Source organism: Schistocerca piceifrons, chromosome 8, assembly GCF_021461385.2.
Source record: "Schistocerca piceifrons isolate TAMUIC-IGC-003096 chromosome 8, iqSchPice1.1, whole genome shotgun sequence".
NCBI lineage: Eukaryota > Metazoa > Arthropoda > Insecta > Orthoptera > Acrididae > Schistocerca > Schistocerca piceifrons.
In genome coordinates, this window is record NC_060145.1 from 26,864,986 (window position 1) to 26,892,258 (window position 27,273).

At 42.4% G+C, this 27,273-nt stretch overlaps 1 pseudogene; it reads left to right on the forward strand.

Moving 5' to 3' along the window:
- Positions 1–23,402, forward strand: part of LOC124711529 — a 196,057-nt pseudogene extending 172,655 nt beyond the window's left edge.
- The last annotated feature ends 3,871 nt before the right edge of the window (positions 23,403–27,273 follow it).

The following is a 27,273-nucleotide window of genomic DNA, read 5'->3' on the forward strand; positions in this document are numbered from 1 at the left end:
ATTTGAATATGAATTTCTTCGAACAATTCACGAAATTTTGGTGATTCAGTTTATTTAAAGTGATGTCAGTACAAAGGAAACAGTAAAAAATTCTTCGCAGAATGGTGACTAAAATTTGCAGGATTCCCCTAGGACATCTGATGAAGTATTTTTCAGTTTTCTAGCCGTTGAGTTTTTTTTTCTATTTTTTCTGTTACTACATGTTGCTGAACGTTAAATAACTGCTCCGCTGTTACTATTACGTCTCACAGTTTGCAATACAAAATTCTACCAACAGTTGAAAATGTTTTCTCACCATATTGGCATAGGAACTGTTGTAATTTTACTTGAATACTTTGTTTGACTTTAAGCATTTTTCTGAACTATACTGCACACACTTCAGACTTCTACAAGATTCAAGAACATAATGGGAATCTTGTCTGCAGTACAGGTTTCATAATGGCTCATATAGTAACAATAATAGGTCAAACAAATTCAGTTGTTGCCGGAGAGTGAACCCCATATTGCGAATTCAAATGGAACAGGGAAGGAAGGTTACATCTGCTATTTTCCAAAGAACAAAATGAGATGCACATTTCTGAAAATGTAACATGGCAGAAAGAAATTGCGTGACAAAAGTTCTATCCTACTTGAAGGAGTGAAAATTTAATGAATATGACCATTTGCTTACTTAAGTATGCACTATTAGACAAACATGACCATATATGTGTAAATATGGCCTAAAAATTACAGTGACCCATTTTTTTTTTTTATGACAAGCATTTATGGATATTTAAGGAACACGGCAGCGTTACCGAAATATTTATGTCCTATCGTAAAACTCCCAGCCCTACTAATCTCTGAAGTTCAAACATATGTTGACACACTAATTTAAATACATCATCCGTATCCTCTCAGAAGAGAGAACGTAGTCACATAAAAAATAATAGCATCCCTCGTCACACACTCCAGGGCTCAAATGTCCAGTTTCGGTAGTCGAATGAGGCTCGCTTATAGCAAAGTTACATAAAGATGCATTGAAACATTTATGTTCAGCAAGACGTATTTGTAATATTTCAATTTAATGACATTGATTACAAAATCTTTACTAGTACATGAAGACAAATCGGTATAAAAAGTTGTTACTAAAAATTTCGAAAATTTCATAAGCGATTGACTTCAGACTTTCATACAATACTCTGATAAAGGTTAAGACGGACGTAGGCTACATATTTTTGTAATATGTATCTTATATTAAGACACGTGTACTATGTAAAGGGAAATTTTACTATCAAAAGTCTCGAATAGTTCTCAACAGATTTACTTCGAACTTTTACACATATGCTGTAATAACCTTCGGACGTACATACACTTAATACTTTTCCGGTATTTATGGTATACAAAAATATAAACAAAATCTGTGTTACGATTTAAAGAGAATCCATTGTTTTAGGTTGTTACCAAAAATCTCGAGAAGTTCGTGAGCGATTTATTTCAACAATACAGGTTCGGACGAACGTAGACTATATATTTTCAATCCATATATATTAATACCTGTATACTGTATAGAGGAGAAACATTAACAGCAAAAATCTTGAATAGTGCTTGGCCAATTTACTTCAAATTTTGTACGCAATACGCTACTAAATAGTTGGACGGACTGAGGCCACATATTTTTAATATATATGGTAGATCAACATATATAAATATTGGGGAAAAGTTGTTAGCACAAATCTCAAAACGTTTTTTACCGATTTCCTTCAGACATTTAAACGATGTTCTAGCATAAGCTGTATTTTAATTATGTGCGGTATACAAAGAAATTCAGATACATAGCATATAAAAGGGAAATGTTGTCAGAAAAGTTCACGAAAGTTCTTGACTGATTTACTTCAGACTTTTACACGACACTCTAATAAACGTTCGTACGAAAATGGGGCACATATTTTTAATATGTATCGTATATAAATAAACATGAACTATCATCATCATCATCATCTTGGACAGTTTCCAGCCACTGGTTGGGTCTGTCGGGAACACAAGCCTCTCCATCGTGTTCTGTTTTTCCACCATTCCCCCTCTTCCACCTTCGTCCAGTTCTCTCCTCTTCTCGTCACACATTCCTTCACTCCCTTCACCCATCTATCTCTTGGTCTTCCTCTGGGCCTCTTCCCCTCCAGTTGCAGATCAAACATCCTCTTTGGAATTCTTCCCTCATCCATTCTCTTCATGTGTCCATACTACTGCAGTCTTGATTTTTCTATCCTGTCCTGTACTGGTTCCTCCTTTAGTCTTTCCCTCACATACACATTTCGCAATCTGTCTCGTCTTGTTACACTCAACCTGCTCCTCTGGAACTTCATTTCACTAGCCTGTATTCTACTTTTGTCGCTTTTGTGCATTACCCATGTCTCACTTCCGTATGCCAATATGGGGACAAAGTAGGTTCGGTATATAATTCCCTTGGATTTCTGTGGCACCTCCTTGCTCCAAATAAGCCCCCTAATGCATTTGAAAAACTGCCCTGCTTTTCTGCACCTTTCATTTATTTCCATTGCGTTTCCCCACTTACTTTCAATCATGCTTCCCAGGTACTTGAAGTTCTCTACCACTTGTAGTTTTTCCCCTCCACAAGTTATATCCACATTTGGCCTATTCTTCTTCCTTGTTGTGACAATTATTTCACTTTTATTTGCAGAGAAATGCAAAACATGAACTATATGAAAGCGAAATGTCGTTAGCAAAAATCTCTAAAACCTCTTGAGCGACTTACTTCAAATGTGTACACGATACCCTAATAAACAGTTGAACGGCCACAGACCACATTTTTTTAATCATAAAGAGGAAACGTAATTAGCAAAAATTTCGAAAAGTTCTTAATCGATTTACTTCAGTTCTTTACACGCTACTCTAACAAAGGTTAGGAGGGTCTTACCTGCATTTTTTTTCTTTTTTGTAAATAACAAGGTACAGATTTCCTGTTGAAATCGACTGAGAGAAAGAAAATGCTGTGCTGTTCTGTGCTGTGAAAATGTATCGGCAGTGGATGTCAAACTGATTCCATATTTTTAGATTTCGAGAAGTCTTTCGACACCGATCCCCACAAGCGCCTTCTAACCAAACTGCGTGCCTATGGAATATCGCCTCAGTTGTGCGACTGGATTCGTGATTTCTTGTCAGAAAGGTCACAGTTCGTAGTAATAGACGGAAAGTCATCGAGTAAAACAGAAGTAATATCCAGTTTTCCCCAAGGAAGTGTCATAGGCCCTCTATTGTTCCTGATCTATATTAACGACGTAGGAGACAATCTGAGTAGCTGACTTAGATTGTTTGCCGATGATGCTGTCATTTACCGTCTTGTAAAGTCATCAGATGACGAAATAGAATTGCAAAACGATTTAGGTAAGATATCTGTATGGTACGAAAAGTGGCAATTGAGCCTGAATAAAGAAAAGTGTGCAGTTATTCACATGAGTACTAAGAGAAATCCGCTAAATTTCGAATACGCGATAAGGCACACAAATCTGAAGACTGTAAATTCAACTAAATACTTGAAGATTACAATTACAAATAACCTAAATTGTAACGATCACATAGATAATGTTGTGGGTAGGGTAAACCAAAGACTGCGATTCATTGGCAGAACACTTAGAAGGTGCAACAGGTCTACTAAAGAGACTGCTTACACCACGCTTGTCGGCCCTATACTGTAGTATTGCTGTTCGGTGTGAGATCCGCATCAGGTGGGACCGACGGATCAAATCGAAAAAGTTCAAAGAAGAAGAGTAGCTCGTTTTGTATTATCGCGAAATAGGGAAGATAGTGCCACAGATATGATACGTGAATTGGAGTGGCAGTCATTAAAAAATAGGCGTTTTTCGTTACGACGGGATCTTCTGATGAAATGTCAATCACCAGTTTTCTCCTCCGATTACGAAAAACTTCTGTTGGCATCCACCTGCATAGGGAGGAATTATCATCACGATAAAATAAGAGAAATCAGGGGCCGCTCGCACAGAAAAATTCAGTGCTCGTTTTTCCCTAGCGTCGTTCGAGAGTGGAACGGTAGAGAGACACCATGAAGGTGGTCCATTGAACCCGTTGCCAGGCACTTTATTGTGAATAACAGAGTAATAACGTAGATGTAGAAGTTCGTCTGCAGGAAAGCCGGACCGTGTCCTATCTTCAGGAAATACGCTACTGTTGTTGCACTACAACTTAACGTCAGTAACATGTGTCATTTTGTGAATTTCCAAAGCGCTTTTGGGAAATGTATTTAACTTCGGAGTACGATGTTTATTTAGTTTTCTAGGATCTGCTCAAGAGTGACTGACTAAAGGTACAGGTCCAGTTTTATTTATTTATTTAGCGTATGGCATTTAGACACAATTGTTATTACAATCAATATGCAAAATTGTAATAATTTGGCAGTAAAGGGGTATTACTTTACTGATTTCTAGTTGAACAGTAAAGTTAATCTCATTCTTTGTACTTCAGGATCTCACACCTAGAATTAATCATTCTCGACTAACACATTCAAGTTCATTCAGTGTGCCATAGCGACGTTATGTCAGCACCTGATTACACGGTCATTTATGGTTCAAATGGCTCTGAGCACTACGGAACCTAAGTGCTGTGGTCATCGGTCCCCTAGAACTTAAAACTACTTAAACCTAACTAACCTAAGGACATCAGACACATCCATGCCCGAGGCAGGATTCGAACCTGCGACCGTAGCGGTCACGCGGCTCCAGACTGTAGCGCCTAGAACCGCACGGCCACTCCGGCCGGCCGGTCTTTTATACTATTTGAATTTCGGTCCATCATTTTATTGTTTTATTAGGTAAGACGATTTTTCATTGATATATCGCTAGAATGTCATCAAGTCAGTCACACTTATAATACTGATTTAATAGCAGTCATGAAAACGTTTTTAGAATGTTCTGCTGTACACCACCTAACCAAGCACATGCGACTAGCTACCGCATTTCTGCTATGTGCTTGATACTCAGTGGTGGACGGTAGGCACATCAGTTCTTTCCCACTAGGGTCCATTTCACTGTGAGTTACATTACCATTCACCTAATTCCATAGATCAGCCTTGAATAACTGGCTACCTCTAAGAGTTCTTGTTGTTCTGGACAAATTATCAAAGAATTTTGTTGCTGCATTTTGAACTCCTTTCGAAGCCACTGACAACGGCGTTAACAGTGAGTAACAAACTTCATTTTTCCTCTAGTATTGTAGGTACTGACATCATTGACCATCTGAACTTATGATCGATTTCTTATGACGAATTTCATTAGCGAGTATATATAGGGTGATTGCAATTAAAGTTATACTTTCAAAAAGATGGTCGGAATGGCGTCAAATTGCAACGGAATGTTATTGGTGAAGAGGGAAAACATATGACAGAAAAAAAAGTACTTTGAAAATTGCTAAATAGATGGTTCTGTATGTGTCAGAATGGGTAAACGAAAACACCTGTCATGCTCACGGCCCACTAAAGTTAGTATAAACACGCCGGGTACACGGCTTTTCCTCCTTTCGCGTCTGCGAAATTCGCCACGACTGTCTCAATGCAGGATCACGCTCTGCTTGTAAAGCTGTATTACAAGAATGATTACTGTGCACTGCCGGCCGAAGTGGCCGTGAGGTTAAAGGCGCTGCAGTCTGGAACCGCAAGACCGCTACGGTCGCAGGTTCGAATCCTGCCTCGGGCATGGATGTTTGTGATGTCCTTAGGTTAGTTAGGTTTAACTAGTTCTAAGTTCTAGGGGACTAATGACCTCAGCAGTTGAGTCCCATAGTGCTCAGAGCCATTTGAACCATTACTGTGCACTCGTCGCTCTGCACAAGTTCCATACACCGAAGAGTTTGAAAAAAGGCGTTGGTCCGATGACTGCCATGGGTCTGTAGAAAATGACTAGGAAATTCGGAAAGACGGGTTCTTTTGGAATGCAACCTGGTAGGGGAAGGAAACGAATTTTAAAAAAATGGTTCAAGTGGCTCTGAGCACTATGGGACTTAACATCTATGGTCATCAGTCCCCTAGAACTTAGAACTACTTAAACCTTACTAACCTAAGGACATCACACAACACCCAGTCATCACGATGCAGAGCAAATCCCTGACCCCGCCGGGAATCGAACCCGGGAACCCGGTCGCGGGAAGCGAGAACGCTACCGCACGACCACGAGCTGCGGACAGGAAACGAATTGTTTCGCCGTCAGTGGAAGCAGTGGCCACAGCAATGCAGGAGGAGACTAGTTGTGGAGTGCAAACGTGTAGTGCGCGGAGAATTGCCCGAACATTGGACATACCCGTGAGCACGGTGCGTAAAATTCTACGAAACGTCCCTCTTTGTATCCATTAAAAATTACCCATGTGCACTAGTTGGTTGCAGTTGACCTGCCAGAAAGAGAATTTCTTGCTCGCGTGGAAGTGGACAATGATTGTCCGTGGACAGATGAAGCCCACTTCCATCTAACAGGATACGTCAATGAACAAAATTGTCGAATATGGGCTACGAAAAGTTCACACGCAAGTCAACCAGTACCACTTCATCCTGAAAAGGTCAGTGTGTGTTGCGGGTTTACGGCATCATTTATCACAGGGCCATATATTTTCGAAGAGACAGGTGCTTCCGGTCCTGTTACCTGTACCGTCACTGGTAAGCGCTATGAGTGTCTTTTGCGCAACCACGTCATTCCAGCTCTCCAACAGCGTGGATGTGTGGATGGATCATTTTTATGCAAGATGGCGCACCTCCGCACATCGCAAATCCAGTTAAGCAGATGCTAGAGCGCCATTTCTGAAATGCTAGCATTATCAGCCACCATTCCCCTACAGCCTGGCCGTCCCGATCACCTGATCTTAAGTCGTGTGACTTCTGGCTGTGGGGCTATCTGCAAGATGTTGTGTTCATTGTTGCGATTGCAAACTTTGCTGCATTGAATGCCCGCATTGGCAACACATTCAGTATGTGAGCCCGGAAACACTTCGATCAGTTGTGAAACATGCTATTTCTCGATTTCAACTTGTTGCAGAAAACGATGGATAACATTTTGAACATATTCTGCGTCGGTCACACGGAAATTAATAATCCGATTTGATTTTGATTGATGCTTTTTATGTGATTTTTGGTCACAGGGCAATTAAAAACCGATGTGATTTATGCTTTTTATGTGGTTGTTGGCCTCGGGAGAATTAAAAACGATTTTTCCTATCCGATGTGATTGACCCTGCTGTGGTGTATGGGCTTATGTAATTAACAGTATCACACCTGTACACCCATGGACGCTTAGTAGTACAGTTTGTTTACTGTCAAACGTACACCTTGGGCATTGTTGTATGATTCACTTGTTATTTGTAGTCCACCTCTATTAAATTATGATGCTTACAGCGCCATATATTGCAAAATTTTGTAACTATTTATTTTTCTTCTGCAATACGTTTTCCCCCTTTTCCGCTAATATTCCGTCGCAATTTGACGTCATTCTGACTAGTGGTGTTATTTCTACAGCGGTTTGAAAATATGGTTCAAATGGCTCTGAGCACTATGGGACTTAACTTCTGAGGTCATCAGTCCCTTAGTAGAACTACTTAAACCTAACTAACCTAAGGACATCACACACATCCACGACCGAGGCAGAATTTGAACCTGCGACCGTAGCGGTCGGGCGGGGTGCCACACTGTAGCGCCTAGAACTGATGGGCCACCCCGGCCGGCGCGGTTTGAAAATTTAACATTAAGTTTAATCACCCTGCATACTGTTAAAACGTCTGCATGACTACAGCTGAACAACACGTATTATTGTTATAGCTCGCTTTTGTGTGATCATTAATTTCTTTCTAAGTGTTGAACTACTCCAGAAAATTATTCCATAACACACTGTCAAGTGGAAATATGCAAAGTATGTCACGTTGATGATTCGTTTGTTTCCAAGACTAGCAAATTATACAGCAAAGATAGCTCAACATAATTGTACGAGCAACTCAGTAACATGTTTATTATAATAGCTCAACATAATTGTATGAATTACTTTTGTATATATTACGGGAAAGGCAGTGATCAATGTCTTACAAATTTTTACTATTAAAACAGTCTTGATCACGATTTATTTATCAAGGCGACCGCTTTCGACCACTACTGTAGTCATTTTCAGACCTACAAGTTGTGTACAAAGCCTTAATTAGAGGGCTATATACATTAAAGAAAATACATAAAGTTATAAAGCTATAAAACGAAGAATTACCATTAAGTGGGAACCTCTTTCTGTTGGAGAATCACTACTGGAGAAACCAGTGCACTATTTACTATATATAATAGAGGCTCCACCCACTTCTGACTGCATGATGCCATTACTAACTAATGAGTTATAAGTCGAATTACAACTTAAAATTTCTTAGTTAAAAGAACATTGTCAAGAATTAAAAATAAATAAACACTAAAATTAGCTTATTAAACAGCTATTGTCAATTAAGAAGCGTTAAATAATATTTAAATACGTAGGAAAAAGGAACTTCGGTTTGGCAGTACATGGGATGCCCTGTTAAGGCCTGTTAGTGAACCATTTGGAACCACTGGTTGCTATGGTGAAGTTGGACGCCGTTGCAAACATGAGGCAGCAGGCTTCTTTCCACTGAAGTTGTTGTAAAGTCGATAGTCGAACTAGTGGTTGCCAAGGTGAGGACAAACGCCAGTGCAAAGATGTGGCAGCAGGCTTCTTTCCATCGAAGTTGTTGCGAAAGTGGAATGGCGAAGACTGTCACGTCAGACGATGTATTATTGAGCAGCAACATGTCTTTATTGAAACGATTTTCAATGAGTAAGCTGCAATAATCTGTAGCTGACATTATACTACATGCTGCACAAATACGATGCGAAGTAGTTGTCCGTATATATGAATTATTGCCTATGAAGTTGGTATGTCTTTTCTCAGAAACGGTTGAGTATTTACTCGCTTATATTTGCTCCTCTTCCACTGAGTGATGGTTCTGGAAAATCGGGTTATGGCACTCGCATACTCTCCTTGTCAGTAGCACCAGCCAACGACGAAAGGACTTGCGTATTTGTTAGCTGGAAGTTTCTATGAGACTGGTCGAAGGATAAAAGCCGAAACTTCCCCAAACGTCTGTGACGCTTGTAATGGTTATTTATTTGCGAAACCATTACCACCCGCCAACCCAATTTTTCGATACCGTAGATTAATGAACATCTTTCTATGTAATGTCTCATATTTTTCACTCTATTCAAATTTGGTTTCATTTTTATATGTTTTGTTGTTGTGGTCTTCATTCCACAGACTGGTTTGATTCAGCTCTCCATGATACTCTATCCTGTGCAAGCTTCTTCATCTCCCAGTACCTACTGCAACCTACCTCCTTCTGAATCTGTTTAGTGTACTCATCCCTTGGTCTCCCTCTACGATTTTTACCCTCCACGCTGCCCTCCAATACTAAATTGGTGATCCCTTGATGCCTCAGAGTATGCCCTACCAACCGATCCCTTCCTGTAGTCAAGTTATGCCATAAATTTATCTTCTCTCCAATTCTATTCAATACCTCCTCATTAGTTATGTGATCTACCCATCTAATCTTCAGCATTCTTCTGTAGCACCAGATTTCGAAAGCTTCTATTCTCTTCTTGTGTAAGCTATTTATCGTCCACGTTTCACTTCCATACATGGCTACACTCCATACAAATACTTTCAGAAACGACTTCCTGACGTTTGAATCTAAACTCGATGTTAACAAATTTCTCTTCTTCAGAAATTATTTCCTTGGCATTGCCAATCTGCATTTTATATCCTCTCTACTTCGACTATCATCAGTTATTTTGCTCTCCAAATAGCAAAACTCTTTTACTACTTTAAGTGTCTCATTTCCTAATCTAATTACCTCAGCATCACCCGATTTAATTCGACTACATTCCATTATCCTCGTTTTGCTTTTGTTGATGTTCATCTTATATCCTCGTTTCAAGACATTGTCCATTCCGTTCAACTGCTCTTCCTGGTCCTTTGCTGTCTCTGACAGAATTACAATGTACGTCGATATTTTGAGATGTTGAAATCGGTATAATATCTAGTGTGAATATCTTTGCACTTATTCTTATCTTTGATGCTGGTTTGTGACTTTTTGGCGCGGAAGGGTAGAGAGTAGTGAAGTTTTTGTGTTGAATATGAACAGTCTTGACTTTATGCTGGAAATGAAGAGATGAGTCTGAGTTGTGCACAACGGAAAATGTTGTGAGTTTTATTAAGAGCAGTGACAAAAAAAAAAAAGTTGAAATGTGTGTGAAATGTTATGGGACTTAACAGCTAAGGTCATCAGTCGCGAAGCTTAGACACTACTTAATCTAAATTATACTAAAGGACAAACACACACACCGATGCCTGAGGGAGGACTCGAACCTCCACCGGGACCAGCGGGACAGTCCATAACTGCAGCGCTTTAGACTGTATTTTTTTTCTTTTTTTTTAAATCTGATTTTGTTCTATATTGTTCGTTGAATTTGTTCGTTGCGGACGTGCGATGACACTTGTTGAGGTTGTTCGTTGATCCGTTTACTCAGTTTTTTGTTACAGAGCGTAGCTAAACCCTCTGAGCGAACACGCTGAGCTACCGCGCGGGCGACTGCTCGGCTAATCGCGAGCGGCTAAGAGCAGTAACGGCTGCGAAATTGTATGATGAAGTAACGTTTTGAACATGCAGAAGTAAAAAAAAGTTCAATAAATGTGAATTTTTTTAAAAGTGAGTTTCCAGAATTATTTTCCAGTGACCATTTTTTAAAAAAAAGTATGAACCACATTGCAATGAAAAATATAAATCGTCAAATTAACCCTGAAAGATTGTCTCTGTAAGTTCTTCAAGTCGGCGTAATTAACATCTGAGAGCCTTTCGCACCAGCAGCGATAGTCATGCTACCTAGACTGTGGTGTACGGGAAGGTCTCGTCGTTGAGTGATTGTAGGAGGATGCAAGATGACTTGGACAGGATTTGTGACTGGTGTAAAGAATGGCAGCTAGCTCTAAATATAGATAAATGTAAATTAATGCAGATGAATAGGAAAAAGAATCCCGTAATGTTTGAATACTCCATTATTAGTGTAGCTCTTGACACAGTCACGTCAATTAAATACTTGAGCGTAACATTGCAGAGCGATATGAAGTGGGACAAGCATGTAATGGCAGTTGTGGGGAAGGCGGATAGTCGTCTGCGGTTCATTGGTAGAATTTCAGGAAGATGTGGTTCATCTGTAAAGGAGACCGCTTATAAAACACTAATACGACCTATTCTCGAGTTCTGCTCGAGCGTTTGGGATCCCTATCAGGTCGGAAAGGGAGGACATAGAAGCAATTCAGAGGCGGGCTGCTAGATTTGTTACTGGTAGGTTTCATCATCATGCCAGCGTTACTGAAATGCTTCAGGAACTCGGGTGTGAGTCTCTAGAGGAAAGGAGGCGTTCTTTTCGTGAATCGCTACTGAGGAAATTTAGAGAACCAGCATCTGACGCTGACTGCAGTACAGTTTTACTGCCGCCAACTTACATTTCGCGGAAAGACCACAAAGATAAGATAAGAGAGGTTAGGGCTCGTACAGAGGCATATAGGCAGTCATTTTTCCCTCATTCTGTTTGGGAGTGGAACAGGGAGAGAAGATGCTAGTTGCGGTACGAGATAGCCTCCACCACGCACCGTCTGGTGGAAAAAAAAATGGTTCAAATGGCTCTGAGCACTATGGGACTTAACATCTGTGGTCATCAGTCCCCTAGAACTTAGAACTACTTAAACCTAACTAACCTGAGGACATCGCACACATCCATGCCCGAGGCAGGATTCGAACCTGCGACCGCAGCGGTCACGCGGTTCCAGACTGTAGCGCCTAGAACCGCACGGCCACACCGGCCGGCCGGTTTGGTGGATTGCGGAGTATGTATGTAGATGCAGATGTAGACAACATTTCTTAATTACGAGCCAAACCCAGAGCGAGATCGTCGTTGGATTGCAAATACAAGGTAAGTGATTTTCTTCAGTGACTGTAATCATTTGATGTAGCAATACCCGCCACATTGAAGACCTTCTAGTTGCGCAACAAAAAGATCATACTTTGAGTGCGCGACGTGATAATTTTTGAACTAATTAACTGTTAGTGGAGGTATTGTTATACGCTGCGCACGGCGGTGTCGCGGCCTCCTCGTGCACATTAGCCGTGTTGCGTGGCAGGCACGGCAGGCAGGCAGCGTGTGCTGTCCGGGCAGACCGCACTGCACACTGTTCTCCCCCGAGCGGTATTCCGCAGGCTGGCCGCCGTAATGAAGCTGCTGCCAGCACTGTGCGTGACGTCACGGGTGCTCGCCGCGCGCGGTTTTGCCGGCCGCTGGCTGCTTTATGTACAGGCAGCGGGCCGCGGCGTCGCCTCTGCACGCTCCACCGTGCTTGCATACAGCACACGCGCATGTGCACACACACGCGCGCACGTATACACAGACACACACACGTACACTGTGAAACACGCCGGACTGCCTGGGACATGTTTCCTCTGCATAGTCGAAGTCCGAGCGGGTATCTCGCTATTATCGTTGCTGGCTTAGCAGTGGCTGTGAATTGGTCGTCTTGTAGGTCTTAGGTCGGTCTCTTCCCGGGGCAGGGATGTCGAGGTAGCCTGAGGGCGTCTTTCCTCTGAAGCGTGGGTCCGACCGAGTGTATCGCTTGCGGCCATTCGTGGCCATTGTCTTGTGCCTTTTAGAAGCTGCTAGTTAGTTCATTTCGGGATATCACCCCCCGGGTTCTAGTTTGTGGGGATGAGGTTGAGCCGTGGTAAAAAAAATTTGCTGTTTTGAAGGGCCCGCCGCAGCGCGTAGTGTAAAGCAGTCGCCTTACGTTTCTGGCGGTGGAGCCGCTGTGGCAATCGCAGCTTTGGTGTCTCCCTCTGGTAGGAAAGGGGAAAAGTTGCCGTTTCACGTGCATTTAAGGGCCGCTATGAGCTCGGCGAGTCGGTCAGTTGGTCAGCCGGGTCAGTGTGGGGCAGTCAGTGTCTGTCTTCCGGAGTGCTAGTATGTGTTAGGCCGCCAGTCTGTTCGAGTTTGTTCAGGCACTGGACATTGGCGATTGGATCGATCGGTTGTTCGGTCTCTTCCCCGGGGCAGGGATGTCGGGTAGCCTGAGGGCATGTTTCCTCTGCAGTGGCGGGTCAGACCGAATGTATCGCTGAGCCAATGTCGGTGTGCCGTCTGGAGTGCCAGGATGTCTGTCGTTCGGATCGACCTTTAAGTCCGGTCGTGCATTGAGACACAAGATGCCTTGTCCGTCTTGAGCGTCGGTGCATGCGCCGTATAGCGAGGAGTAGTGGCTTCGCGGCCGACACGAGAGCAATAGGACTCAACCTACGAAATCGGGCTGGCCGGTGCGAGCTGCGACGCCATGAGACGGGAGATCGGCGCGCCTTCCTGCGTCCATTGAAGCGGCTGGCAGAGGACGGTTCGGGAGAGCGTTTTGCGGGTGCTGCGCCAGGTCATCACCAGACATCGCCGTTTATTAGAAGTTAAGTGATTGCTGATATGTTGTTTCATTTACATGTTAAATTCCACTTGTTTTCTTGGTCAGTGTCTCGTCCCCAGCTTGCTCGTCTGTCTCTCGTCCACATTTGTTAGGCAGTTAGTGTCTGTCTGTCTGTCTGTCTGTCTGACGGGCTTCCGTACGTTAATAGCTGCCTCTGTCATGTTTGTCGGATTCGGTGTTAACTAATTTATTGCTTAAAGGCCGAATCCTTGAAATATGTTTTTTTCTTGCCTATCTTCTTGAGAGGTGGTGTATTTGTAATGTAGAGCAAGTTGTACATTTCACGTAAGTCTGCATTTTATAGGTTTTATTTAAATAGTCATTTTAGGTTATAAGGTTGCCACCCTTCCATCGTAAGAGTTCTTTAAAAGAAAAACTAAATTGCACTTTCGGTGGCAAATAATTTGAGTGTTGTACCATTTCCATCCCTCTTACGGGGTGCATAGTTTACGTGTTTGTGTGAGTTGTTAAAAATTTTTTTGTTTAAAGTAATCTGGTGTGTTGCAGATTTGCACCAGTGTACTCTTTCAGAGGTTGTTGTGAGCGGTCATGAGTACGGCCGTGTTGAAAGGGAGCAAGCAAGCTTCTCAGCCCCAAGGCTCATACTGTTAATATTGCTCTGTCTGCCTCCAAATAAAATTGTAACTTGATATTTCGAGGGTGCTTTTCTGCTTATAATTTTAAATCTGTTTTTGAAAAGGCTTTTAGGAATAAAATTCACATTTGTTAAAAGTGATTTCATTTTCCATCAGTTACTTCCTGGCAACTACTTCCACGCTCACATAGTGTGATTAAATGTGTTAATGTTCTTGAGGAATCGCTAGTAAATAAAGTAAATTCTTTAAGAAAATATTTTCAAAATATAAATTCACGGTTCATTGCACTACCAGACGCAGCACAAGTCCTCTTACATAGGAGACAGCAAGTGAAATATTAGAGAAAGCCAGTACACGGTTCAAGGGAGGTGGATTACCACTGAGACTCTCCAAGACTCAGTGCACACAATTCGATACTACTCATATAACATACAAAAGCTGTTAAAGTAGTGTGCTCAAACACTGAAACGCACGAAGAAGAAATCCTAAAGTTTCTTGAATAACAGAATAATCGCAAACAATATTGGGAAAATCACGCGCTAGAATTAATGATATGCCTTGCTTCAGAAACATTTTCTATATGTAGGCTGCTGGTGATTTCAACATACACTAATATATTTCATTTACTTATAAAATGCAGAATAATATTATGAAGAAACCCAACTTTGGCGGATAATATTTTCAGAAGACAGAAGTATGTAAGAAGATCTGTGTTACGTTAGTACTACCACATTTCCCAGAGATCTGTTCAAAAACATTTTTATCTTTAAAACTTTTCCATGTCCTTTGTCGTTAGGAAGACTTCTATTTTCCAAACGAACAGTAAAACCAACAAATATAAATCTAACACCACAAAACAAACTATAGAAAGACATTAGTACACAAATAAGTTAAATACATGGGTACGCACGTATTCAACAGTATGGAAAAGCATATTAAACAGCTTGTTGGTAACGTGGGAAGTTTACCACTGTATTTATCAAATGGTTCAAATGGCTCTGAGCACTATGGGACTTAACTTGTGAGGTCATCGGTCCCCTAGAACTTAAAACTACTTAAACCTAACTAACCTAAGGACATCAGACACATCCATGCCCGAGGCAGGATTCGAACCTGCGACCGTAGCGGTCACGCGGCTCCAGACTGTAGCGCCTAGAACCGCACGGCCACTCCGGCCGGCCGGTCTTTTATACTATTTGAATTTCGGTCCATCATTTTATTGTTTTATTAGGTAAGACGATTTTTCATTGATATATCGCTAGAATGTCATCAAGTCAGTCACACTTATAATACTGATTTAATAGCAGTCATGAAAACGTTTTTAGAATGTTCTGCTGTACACCACCTAACCAAGCACATGCGACTAGCTACCGCATTTCTGCTATGTGCTTGATACTCAGTGGTGGACGGTAGGCACATCAGTTCTTTCCCACTAGGGTCCATTTCACTGTGAGTTACATTACCATTCACCTAATTCCATAGATCAGCCTTGAATAACTGGCTACCTCTAAGAGTTCTTGTTGTTCTGGACAAATTATCAAAGAATTTTGTTGCTGCATTTTGAACTCCTTTCGAAGCCACTGACAACGGCGTTAACAGTGAGTAACAAACTTCATTTTTCCTCTAGTATTGTAGGTACTGACATCATTGACCATCTGAACTTATGATCGATTTCTTATGACGAATTTCATTAGCGAGTATATATAGGGTGATTGCAATTAAAGTTATACTTTCAAAAAGATGGTCGGAATGGCGTCAAATTGCAACGGAATGTTATTGGTGAAGAGGGAAAACATATGACAGAAAAAAAAGTACTTTGAAAATTGCTAAATAGATGGTTCTGTATGTGTCAGAATGGGTAAACGAAAACACCTGTCATGCTCACGGCCCACTAAAGTTAGTATAAACACGCCGGGTACACGGCTTTTCCTCCTTTCGCGTCTGCGAAATTCGCCACGACTGTCTCAATGCAGGATCACGCTCTGCTTGTAAAGCTGTATTACAAGAATGATTACTGTGCACTGCCGGCCGAAGTGGCCGTGAGGTTAAAGGCGCTGCAGTCTGGAACCGCAAGACCGCTACGGTCGCAGGTTCGAATCCTGCCTCGGGCATGGATGTTTGTGATGTCCTTAGGTTAGTTAGGTTTAACTAGTTCTAAGTTCTAGGGGACTAATGACCTCAGCAGTTGAGTCCCATAGTGCTCAGAGCCATTTGAACCATTACTGTGCACTCGTCGCTCTGCACAAGTTCCATACACCGAAGAGTTTGAAAAAAGGCGTTGGTCCGATGACTGCCATGGGTCTGTAGAAAATGACTAGGAAATTCGGAAAGACGGGTTCTTTTGGAATGCAACCTGGTAGGGGAAGGAAACGAATTTTTAAAAAATGGTTCAAATGGCTCTGAGCACTATGGGACTTAACATCTATGGTCATCAGTCCCCTAGAACTTAGAACTACTTAAACCTTACTAACCTAAGGACATCACACAACACCCAGTCATCACGATGCAGAGCAAATCCCTGACCCCGCCGGGAATCGAACCCGGGAACCCGGTCGCGGGAAGCGAGAACGCTACCGCACGACCACGAGCTGCGGACAGGAAACGAATTGTTTCGCCGTCAGTGGAAGCAGTGGCCACAGCAATGCAGGAGGAGACTAGTTGTGGAGTGCAAACGTGTAGTGCGCGGAGAATTGCCCGAACATTGGACATACCCGTGAGCACGGTGCGTAAAATTCTACGAAACGTCCCTCTTTGTATCCATTAAAAATTACCCATGTGCACTAGTTGGTTGCAGTTGACCTGCCAGAAAGAGAATTTCTTGCTCGCGTGGAAGTGGACAATGATTGTCCGTGGACAGATGAAGCCCACTTCCATCTAACAGGATACGTCAATGAACAAAATTGTCGAATATGGGCTACGAAAAGTTCACACGCAAGTCAACCAGTACCACTTCATCCTGAAAAGGTCAGTGTGTGTTGCGGGTTTACGGCATCATTTATCACAGGGCCATATATTTTCGAAGAGACAGGTGCTTCCGGTCCTGTTACCTGTACCGTCACTGGTAAGCGCTATGAGTGTCTTTTGCGCAACCACGTCATTCCAGCTCTCCAACAGCGTGGATGTGTGGATGGATCATTTTTATGCAAGATGGCGCACCTCCGCACATCGCAAATCCAGTTAAGCAGATGCTAGAGCGCCATTTCTGAAATGCTAGCATTATCAGCCACCATTCCCCTACAGCCTGGCCGTCCCGATCACCTGATCTTAAGTCGTGTGACTTCTGGCTGTGGGGCTATCTGCAAGATGATGTGTTCATTGTTGCGATTGCAAACTTTGCTGCATTGAATGCCCGCATTGGCAACACATTCAGTATGTGAGCCCGGAAACACTTCGATCAGTTGTGAAACATGCTATTTCTCGATTTCAACTTGTTGCAGAAAACGATGGATAACATTTTGAACATATTCTGCGTCGGTCACACGGAAATTAATAATCCGATTTGATTTTGATTGATGCTTTTTATGTGATTTTTGGTCACAGGGCAATTAAAAACCGATGTGATTTATGCTTTTTATGTGGTTGTTGGCCTCGGGAGAATTAAAAACGATTTTTCCTATCCGATGTGATTGACCCTGCTGTGGTGTATGGGCTTATGTAATTAACAGTATCACACCTGTACACCCATGGACGCTTAGTAGTACAGTTTGTTTACTGTCAAACGTACACCTTGGGCATTGTTGTATGATTCACTTGTTATTTGTAGTCCACCTCTATTAAATTATGATGCTTACAGCGCCATATATTGCAAAATTTTGTAACTATTTATTTTTCTTCTGCAATACGTTTTCCCCCTTTTCCGCTAATATTCCGTCGCAATTTGACGTCATTCTGACTAGTGGTGTTATTTCTACAGCGGTTTGAAAATATGGTTCAAATGGCTCTGAGCACTATGGGACTTAACTTCTGAGGTCATCAGTCCCTTAGTAGAACTACTTAAACCTAACTAACCTAAGGACATCACACACATCCACGACCGAGGCAGAATTTGAACCTGCGACCGTAGCGGTCGGGCGGGGTGCCACACTGTAGCGCCTAGAACTGATGGGCCACCCCGGCCGGCGCGGTTTGAAAATTTAACATTAAGTTTAATCACCCTGCATACTGTTAAAACGTCTGCATGACTACAGCTGAACAACACGTATTATTGTTATAGCTCGCTTTTGTGTGATCATTAATTTCTTTCTAAGTGTTGAACTACTCCAGAAAATTATTCCATAACACACTGTCAAGTGGAAATATGCAAAGTATGTCACGTTGATGATTCGTTTGTTTCCAAGACTAGCAAATTATACAGCAAAGATAGCTCAACATAATTGTACGAGCAACTCAGTAACATGTTTATTATAATAGCTCAACATAATTGTATGAATTACTTTTGTATATATTACGGGAAAGGCAGTGATCAATGTCTTACAAATTTTTACTATTAAAACAGTCTTGATCACGATTTATTTATCAAGGCGACCGCTTTCGACCACTACTGTAGTCATTTTCAGACCTACAAGTTGTGTACAAAGCCTTAATTAGAGGGCTATATACATTAAAGAAAATACATAAAGTTATAAAGCTATAAAACGAAGAATTACCATTAAGTGGGAACCTCTTTCTGTTGGAGAATCACTACTGGAGAAACCAGTGCACTATTTACTATATATAATAGAGGCTCCACCCACTTCTGACTGCATGATGCCATTACTAACTAATGAGTTATAAGTCGAATTACAACTTAAAATTTCTTAGTTAAAAGAACATTGTCAAGAATTAAAAATAAATAAACACTAAAATTAGCTTATTAAACAGCTATTGTCAATTAAGAAGCGTTAAATAATATTTAAATACGTAGGAAAAAGGAACTTCGGTTTGGCAGTACATGGGATGCCCTGTTAAGGCCTGTTAGTGAACCATTTGGAACCACTGGTTGCTATGGTGAAGTTGGACGCCGTTGCAAACATGAGGCAGCAGGCTTCTTTCCACTGAAGTTGTTGTAAAGTCGATAGTCGAACTAGTGGTTGCCAAGGTGAGGACAAACGCCAGTGCAAAGATGTGGCAGCAGGCTTCTTTCCATCGAAGTTGTTGCGAAAGTGGAATGGCGAAGACTGTCACGTCAGACGATGTATTATTGAGCAGCAACATGTCTTTATTGAAACGATTTTCAATGAGTAAGCTGCAATAATCTGTAGCTGACATTATACTACATGCTGCACAAATACGATGCGAAGTAGTTGTCCGTATATATGAATTATTGCCTATGAAGTTGGTATGTCTTTTCTCAGAAACGGTTGAGTATTTACTCGCTTATATTTGCTCCTCTTCCACTGAGTGATGGTTCTGGAAAATCGGGTTATGGCACTCGCATACTCTCCTTGTCAGTAGCACCAGCCAACGACGAAAGGACTTGCGTATTTGTTAGCTGGAAGTTTCTATGAGACTGGTCGAAGGATAAAAGCCGAAACTTCCCCAAACGTCTGTGACGCTTGTAATGGTTATTTATTTGCGAAACCATTACCACCCGCCAACCCAATTTTTCGATACCGTAGATTAATGAACATCTTTCTATGTAATGTCTCATATTTTTCACTCTATTCAAATTTGGTTTCATTTTTATATGTTTTGTTGTTGTGGTCTTCATTCCACAGACTGGTTTGATTCAGCTCTCCATGATACTCTATCCTGTGCAAGCTTCTTCATCTCCCAGTACCTACTGCAACCTACCTCCTTCTGAATCTGTTTAGTGTACTCATCCCTTGGTCTCCCTCTACGATTTTTACCCTCCACGCTGCCCTCCAATACTAAATTGGTGATCCCTTGATGCCTCAGAGTATGCCCTACCAACCGATCCCTTCCTCTAGTCAAGTTATGCCATAAATTTATCTTCTCTCCAATTCTATTCAATACCTCCTCATTAGTTATGTGATCTACCCATCTAATCTTCAGCATTCTTCTGTAGCACCAGATTTCGAAAGCTTCTATTCTCTTCTTGTGTAAGCTATTTATCGTCCACGTTTCACTTCCATACATGGCTACACTCCATACAAATACTTTCAGAAACGACTTCCTGACGTTTGAATCTAAACTCGATGTTAACAAATTTCTCTTCTTCAGAAATTATTTCCTTGGCATTGCCAATCTGCATTTTATATCCTCTCTACTTCGACTATCATCAGTTATTTTGCTCTCCAAATAGCAAAACTCTTTTACTACTTTAAGTGTCTCATTTCCTAATCTAATTACCTCAGCATCACCCGATTTAATTCGACTACATTCCATTATCCTCGTTTTGCTTTTGTTGATGTTCATCTTATATCCTCGTTTCAAGACATTGTCCATTCCGTTCAACTGCTCTTCCTGGTCCTTTGCTGTCTCTGACAGAATTACAATGTACGTCGATATTTTGAGATGTTGAAATCGGTATAATATCTAGTGTGAATATCTTTGCACTTATTCTTATCTTTGATGCTGGTTTGTGACTTTTTGGCGCGGAAGGGTAGAGAGTAGTGAAGTTTTTGTGTTGAATATGAACAGTCTTGACTTTATGCTGGAAATGAAGAGATGAGTCTGAGTTGTGCACAACGGAAAATGTTGTGAGTTTTATTAAGAGCAGTGACAAAAAAAAAAAAGTTGAAATGTGTGTGAAATGTTATGGGACTTAACAGCTAAGGTCATCAGTCGCGAAGCTTAGACACTACTTAATCTAAATTATACTAAAGGACAAACACACACACCGATGCCTGAGGGAGGACTCGAACCTCCACCGGGACCAGCGGGACAGTCCATAACTGCAGCGCTTTAGACTGTATTTTTTTTCTTTTTTTTTAAATCTGATTTTGTTCTATATTGTTCGTTGAATTTGTTCGTTGCGGACGTGCGATGACACTTGTTGAGGTTGTTCGTTGATCCGTTTACTCAGTTTTTTGTTACAGAGCGTAGCTAAACCCTCTGAGCGAACACGCTGAGCTACCGCGCGGGCGACTGCTCGGCTAATCGCGAGCGGCTAAGAGCAGTAACGGCTGCGAAATTGTATGATGAAGTAACGTTTTGAACATGCAGAAGTAAAAAAAAGTTCAATAAATGTGAATTTTTTTAAAAGTGAGTTTCCAGAATTATTTTCCAGTGACCATTTTTTAAAAAAAAGTATGAACCACATTGCAATGAAAAATATAAATCGTCAAATTAACCCTGAAAGATTGTCTCTGTAAGTTCTTCAAGTCGGCGTAATTAACATCCGAGAGCCTTTCGCACCAGCAGCGATAGTCATGCTACCTAGACTGTGGTGTACGGGAAGGTGTCGTCGTTGAGTGATTGTAGGAGGATACAAGATGACTTGGACTGGATTTGTGACTGGTGTAAAGAATGGCAGCTAGCTCTAAATATAGATAAATGTAAATTAATACAGATGAATAGGAAAAAGAATCCCGTAATGTTTGAATACTCCATTATTAGTGTAGCTCTTGACACAGTCACCTCAATTAAATACTTGAGCGTAACATTGCAGAGCGATATGAAGTGGGACAAGCATGTAATGGCAGTTGTGGGGAAGGCGGATAGTCGTCTGCGGTTCATTGGTAGAATTTCAGGAAGATGTGGTTCATCTGTAAAGGAGACCGCTTATAAAACACTAATACGACCTATTCTTGAGTTCTGCTCGAGCGTTTGGGATCCCTATCAGGTCGGAAAGGGAGGACATAGAAGCAATTCAGAGGCGGGCTGCTAGATTTGTTACTGGTAGGTTTCATCATCATGCCAGCGTTACTGAAATGCTTCAGGAACTCGGGTGTGAGTCTCTAGAGGAAAGGAGGCGTTCTTTTCGTGAATCGCTACTGAGGAAATTTAGAGAACCAGCATCTGACGCTGACTGCAGTACAGTTTTACTGCCGCCAACTTACATTTCGCGGAAAGACCACAAAGATAAGATAAGAGAGGTTAGGGCTCGTACAGAGGCATATAGGCAGTCATTTTTCCCTCATTCTGTTTGGGAGTGGAACAGGGAGAGAAGATGCTAGTTGTGGTACGAGATAACCTCCACCACGCACTGTATGGTGGAAAAAAAAAAGGTTCAAATGGCTCTGAGCACTATGGGACTTAACATCTGTGGTCATCACTCCCCTAGAACTTAGAACTACTTAAACCTAACTAACCTAAGGACATCACACACATCCATGCCCGAGGCAGGATTCGAACCTGCGACCGTAGCGGTCACGCGGTTCCAGACTGTAGCGCCTAGAACCGCACGGCCACATCGGCCGGCCGGTTTGGTGGATTGCGGAGTATGTATGTAGATGCAGATGTAGACAACATTTCTTAATTACGAGCCAAAGTCAGAGCGAGATCGTCGTTGGATTGCAAATACAAGGTAAGTGATTTTCTTCAGTGACTGTAATCATTTGATGTAGCAATACCCGCCACATTGAAGACCTTTTAGTTGCGCAACAAAAAGATCATACTTTGAGTGCGCGACGTGATAATTTTTGAACTAATTAACTGTTAGTGTAGGTATTGTTATACGCTGCGCACGGCGGTGTCGCAGCCTCCTCGTGCACATTAGCCGTGTTGCGTGGCAGGCACGGCAGGCAGGCAGCGTGTGCTGTCCGGGCAGACCGCACTGCACACTGTTCTCCCCCGAGCGGTATTCCGCAGGCTGGCCGCCGTAATGAAGCTGCTGCCAGCACTGTGCGTGACGTCACGGGTGCTCGCCGCGCGCGGTTTTGCCGGCCGCTGGCTGCTTTATGTACAGGCAGCGGGCCGCGGCGTCGCCTCTGCACGCCCCGCCGTGCTTCCATACAGCACACACGCATGTGCACACACACGCGCGCACGTATACACAGACACACACACGTACACTGTGAAGCACGCCGCGATCGGTGGACTTGGAGGAGGAGTTCGTTGCTTCCCTCCACACATATACGATATTCCATCCCATAGCTACTTAATTTATTTAGTGGAGATTGCTCGATTAATTCAGCTGTATCATTAACTGAATTATTGAAAAACATTACAAATAACAGCCAGCACTGGTAGCAGAGCGTGGGTAGCGTTCGTGCTACTACTCTTTGACTAACTGATGGACTTATAGCTGTACTTATTATTTTAAATTTAATAATATTTTGCTTTGGCCAAGTGACTACTTAGCTGCATGTTTCAGGTTGTCATGGCGGCCAGAGAATGTCCAGGATTAGACCTGCTGCGCTGCGTGTTCGTAATATAAACAAACAAGGCACTACCTGAGTTGCTTACGGGTTTAAAAGATGCCTTGCTCAATCCGGTCCAAATTTCACCGGAAGTTATTGGTTCCTTTCCGACAGCCGTGGCAGCGGCGGCAGGAGCGGTCGGTGAGTTGCAACAACATTTAGACTGGTTTGGTGTTGATTAACCGCATCCGTTAGGTTCAGGCATTATCCTCTGGTCTTAAGCTTCTGGTAGCTCATTGGTTGTCAGCTTCGAATAGTCCCTTCAACTTTGGTCATCTTGTGAGGCTTAGTTCGGTGCCTTCTACTGTGTAGAGAAGTCGGACTGCCTGGGACATGTTTCCTCTGCATGGTTGAAGTCCGAGCGGGTATCTCGCTATTATCGTTGCTGGCTTAGCAGTGGCTGTGAATTGGTCGTCTTGTCGGTCTTAGGTCGGTCTCTTCCCGGGGCAGGGATGTCGAGGTAGCCTGAGGGCATGTTTCCTCTGAAGCGTGGGTCCGACCGAGTGTATCGCTTGCGGCCATTCGTGGCCATTGTCTTGTGCCTTTTAGAAGCTGCTAGTTAGTTCATTTCGGGATATCACCCCCCGGGTTCTAGTTTGTGGGGATGAGGTTGAACCGTGGTAAAAAAAAATTGCTGTTTTTAAGGGCCCGCCGCAGCGCGTAGTGTAAAGCAGTCGCCTTACGTTTCTGGCGGTGGAGCCGCTGTGGCAATCGCAGCTTTGGTGTCTCCCTCTGGTAGGAAAGGGGAAAAGTTGCCTGATCACGTGCATTTAAGGGGCGCTATGAGCTCGGCGAGTCGGTCAGTTGGTCAGCCGGGTCAGTGTGGGGCAGTCAGTGTCTGTCGTCCGGAGTGCTAGTATGTGTTAGGCCGCCAGTCTGTTCCAGTTTGTTCAGGCACTGGACATTGGCGATTGGATAGATCGGTTGTTCGGTCTCTTCCCCGGGGCAGGGATGTCGGGTAGCCTGAGGGCATGTTTCCTCTGCAGTGGCGGGTCAGACCGAATGTATCGCTGAGCCAATGTCGGTGTGCCGTCTGGAGTGCCAGGATGTCTGTCGTTCGGATCGACCTTTAAGGCCGGTTGGATCGATCGGTTGGTCGGTCGTGCATTGAGACACAAGATGCCTTGTCCGTCTTGAGCGTCGGTGCATGCGCCGTATAGCGAGGAGTAGTGGCTTCGCGGCCGACACGAGAGCAATAGGACTCAACCTACGACATCGGGCTGGCCGGTGCGAGCTGCGACGCCGTGAGACGGGAGATCGGCGCGCCTTCCTGCGTCCGTTGAAGCGGCTGGCAGCAGACGGTTCGGGAGAGCGTTTTGCGGGTGCTGCGCCAGGTCATCGCCAGACATCGCCGTTTATTAGAAGTCATGTGATTGCTGATATGTTGTTTCATTTACTTGTTAAATTCCACTTGTTTTCTTGGTCAGTGTCTCGTCCCCAGCTTGCTCGTCTGTCTCTCGTCCACATTTGTTAGGCAGTTAGTGTCTGTCTGTCTGTCTGACGGGCTTCCGTACGTTAATAGCTGCCTCTGTCATGTTTGTCGGATTCGGTGTTAACTAATTTATTGCTTAAAGGCCGAATCCTTGAAATATGTTTTTATCTTGCCTATCTTCTTGCGAGGTGGTATATTTGTAATGTAGAGCATGTTGTACTTTTCACGGAAGTCTGCATTTTATAGGTTTTATTTAAATAGTCATTTTAGGTTATAAGGTTGCCACCCTTCCACCGTAAGAGTTCTTTAAAAGAAAAACTAAATTGCACTTTCGGTGGCAAATAATTTGAGTGTTGTACCATTTCCATCCCTCTTAAGGGGTGCATAGTTTACGTGTTTGTGTGAGTTGTTAAAAATTTTTTTGTTTAAAGCAATCTGGTGTGTTGCAGATTTGCACCAGTGTACTCTTTCAGAGGTTGTTGTGAGCGGTCATGAGTACGGCCGTGTTGAAAGGGAGCAAGCAAGCTTCTCAGCCCCAAGGCTCATACTGTTAATATTGCTCTGTCTGCCTCCAAATAAAATTGTAACTTGATATTTCGAGGGTGCTTTTCTGCTTATAATTTTAAATCTGTTTTTGAAAAGGCTTTTAGGAATAAAATTCACATTTGTTAAAAGTGATTTCATTTTCCATCAGTTTCTTCCTGGCAACTACTTCCACGCTCACCTAGTGTGATTAAATGTGTTAATGTTCTTGAGGAATCGCTAGTAAATAAAGTAAATTCTTTAAGAAAATATTTTCAAAATATAAATTCACGGTTCATTGCACTACCAGACGCAGCACAAGTCCTCTTACATAGGAGACAGCAAGTGAAATATTAGAGAAAGCCAGTACACGGTTCAAGGGAGGTGGATTACCACTGAGACTCTCCAAGACTCAGTGCACACAATTCGATACTACTCATATAACACACAAAAGCTGTTAAAGTAGTGTGCTCAAACACTGAAACGCACGAAGAAGAAAACGTAAAGTTTCTTGAATAACAGAATAATCGCAAACAATATTGGGAAAATCACGCGCTAGAATTAGTTATATGCTTTGCTTCAGAAACATTTTCTATATGTACGCTGCTGGTGATTTCAACATACACTAATATATTTCATTTACTTATAAAATGCAGAATAATATTATGAAGAAACCCAACTTTGGCGGATAATATTTTCAGAAGACAGAAGTATGTAAGAAGATCTGTGTTACGTTAGTACTACCACATTTCCCAGAGATCTGTTCAAAAACATTTTTATCTTTAAAACTTTTCCATGTCCTTTGTCGTTAGGAAGACTTCTATTTTCCAAACGAACAGTAAAACCAACAAATATAAATCTAACACCAAAAACAAACTATAGAAAGACATTAGTACACAAATAAATTAAATACATGGGTACGCACGTATTCAACAGTATGGAAAAGCATATTAAACAGCTTGTTTGTAACGTGGGAAGTTTACCACTGTATTTATCAAATGGTTCAAATGGCTCTGAGCACTATGGGACTTAACTTGTGAGGTCATCAGTCCCCTAGAACTTAGAACTACTTAAACCTAACTAACCTAAGGACATCATACACATCCATGCCCGAGGTAGGATTCGAACCTGCGACCGTAGCGGTAGCGCGGTTCCAGACTGTAGCGCCTAGAACTGCTCGGCCACTCCGGCAGGCCTGTATTTATCGTTCTTTTAGTTAACTCTGCTACATTCAAATCGTCTTCGCACTATCGATTAAAATTCATGATTTAGCTGATTTTGTAATCAGTGCCGGCCGCGGTGGTCTCGCGGTTAAGGCGCTCAGTCCGGAACCGCGCGACTGCTACGGTCGCAGGTTCGAATCCTGCCTCGGGCATGGATGTGTGTGATGTCCTTAGGTTAGTTAGGTTTAAGTAGTTCTAAGTTCTAGGGGACTGATGACCACAGGAGTTAAGTCCCATAGTGCTCAGAGCGATTTGAACCATTTTTTTGTAATCAGTATTGGCATTGCAATATAATAAGAGTTCTTAATGTTTAAGCCATTTCATTGCGTATAATGAATGCCCTTGTTTCCTTCTTCCAGTAGAGACCTCGCTCTTTGTAGGATCTATTAAATATTTAAAAAAATGTAACGAGAAAGAAGCAAAAAATTTTGATTGTTTGGAGCTAGGAGTAGCAGCATCTCTGACTCATAATTAGAACGTCCTCGTTCCTAGGTTAGAAATCGGCCAACATTCAAATTTTGAGTAAAATCATCAGAAATGGTGCCTGAAGACTTGCTGTGTAAGAAGTCACCTCCCTCTGCCCAGAGACGGTGGAGGACCAGACAGAAGTTCAGAACACTCTCTTGTCCTTGTGGTGGGAAACTGCCCCCGAAAGGAGGAAGAATCAACAGTTACCAACAACATGAGGATGCAGAAGGAAATGGAAACCAC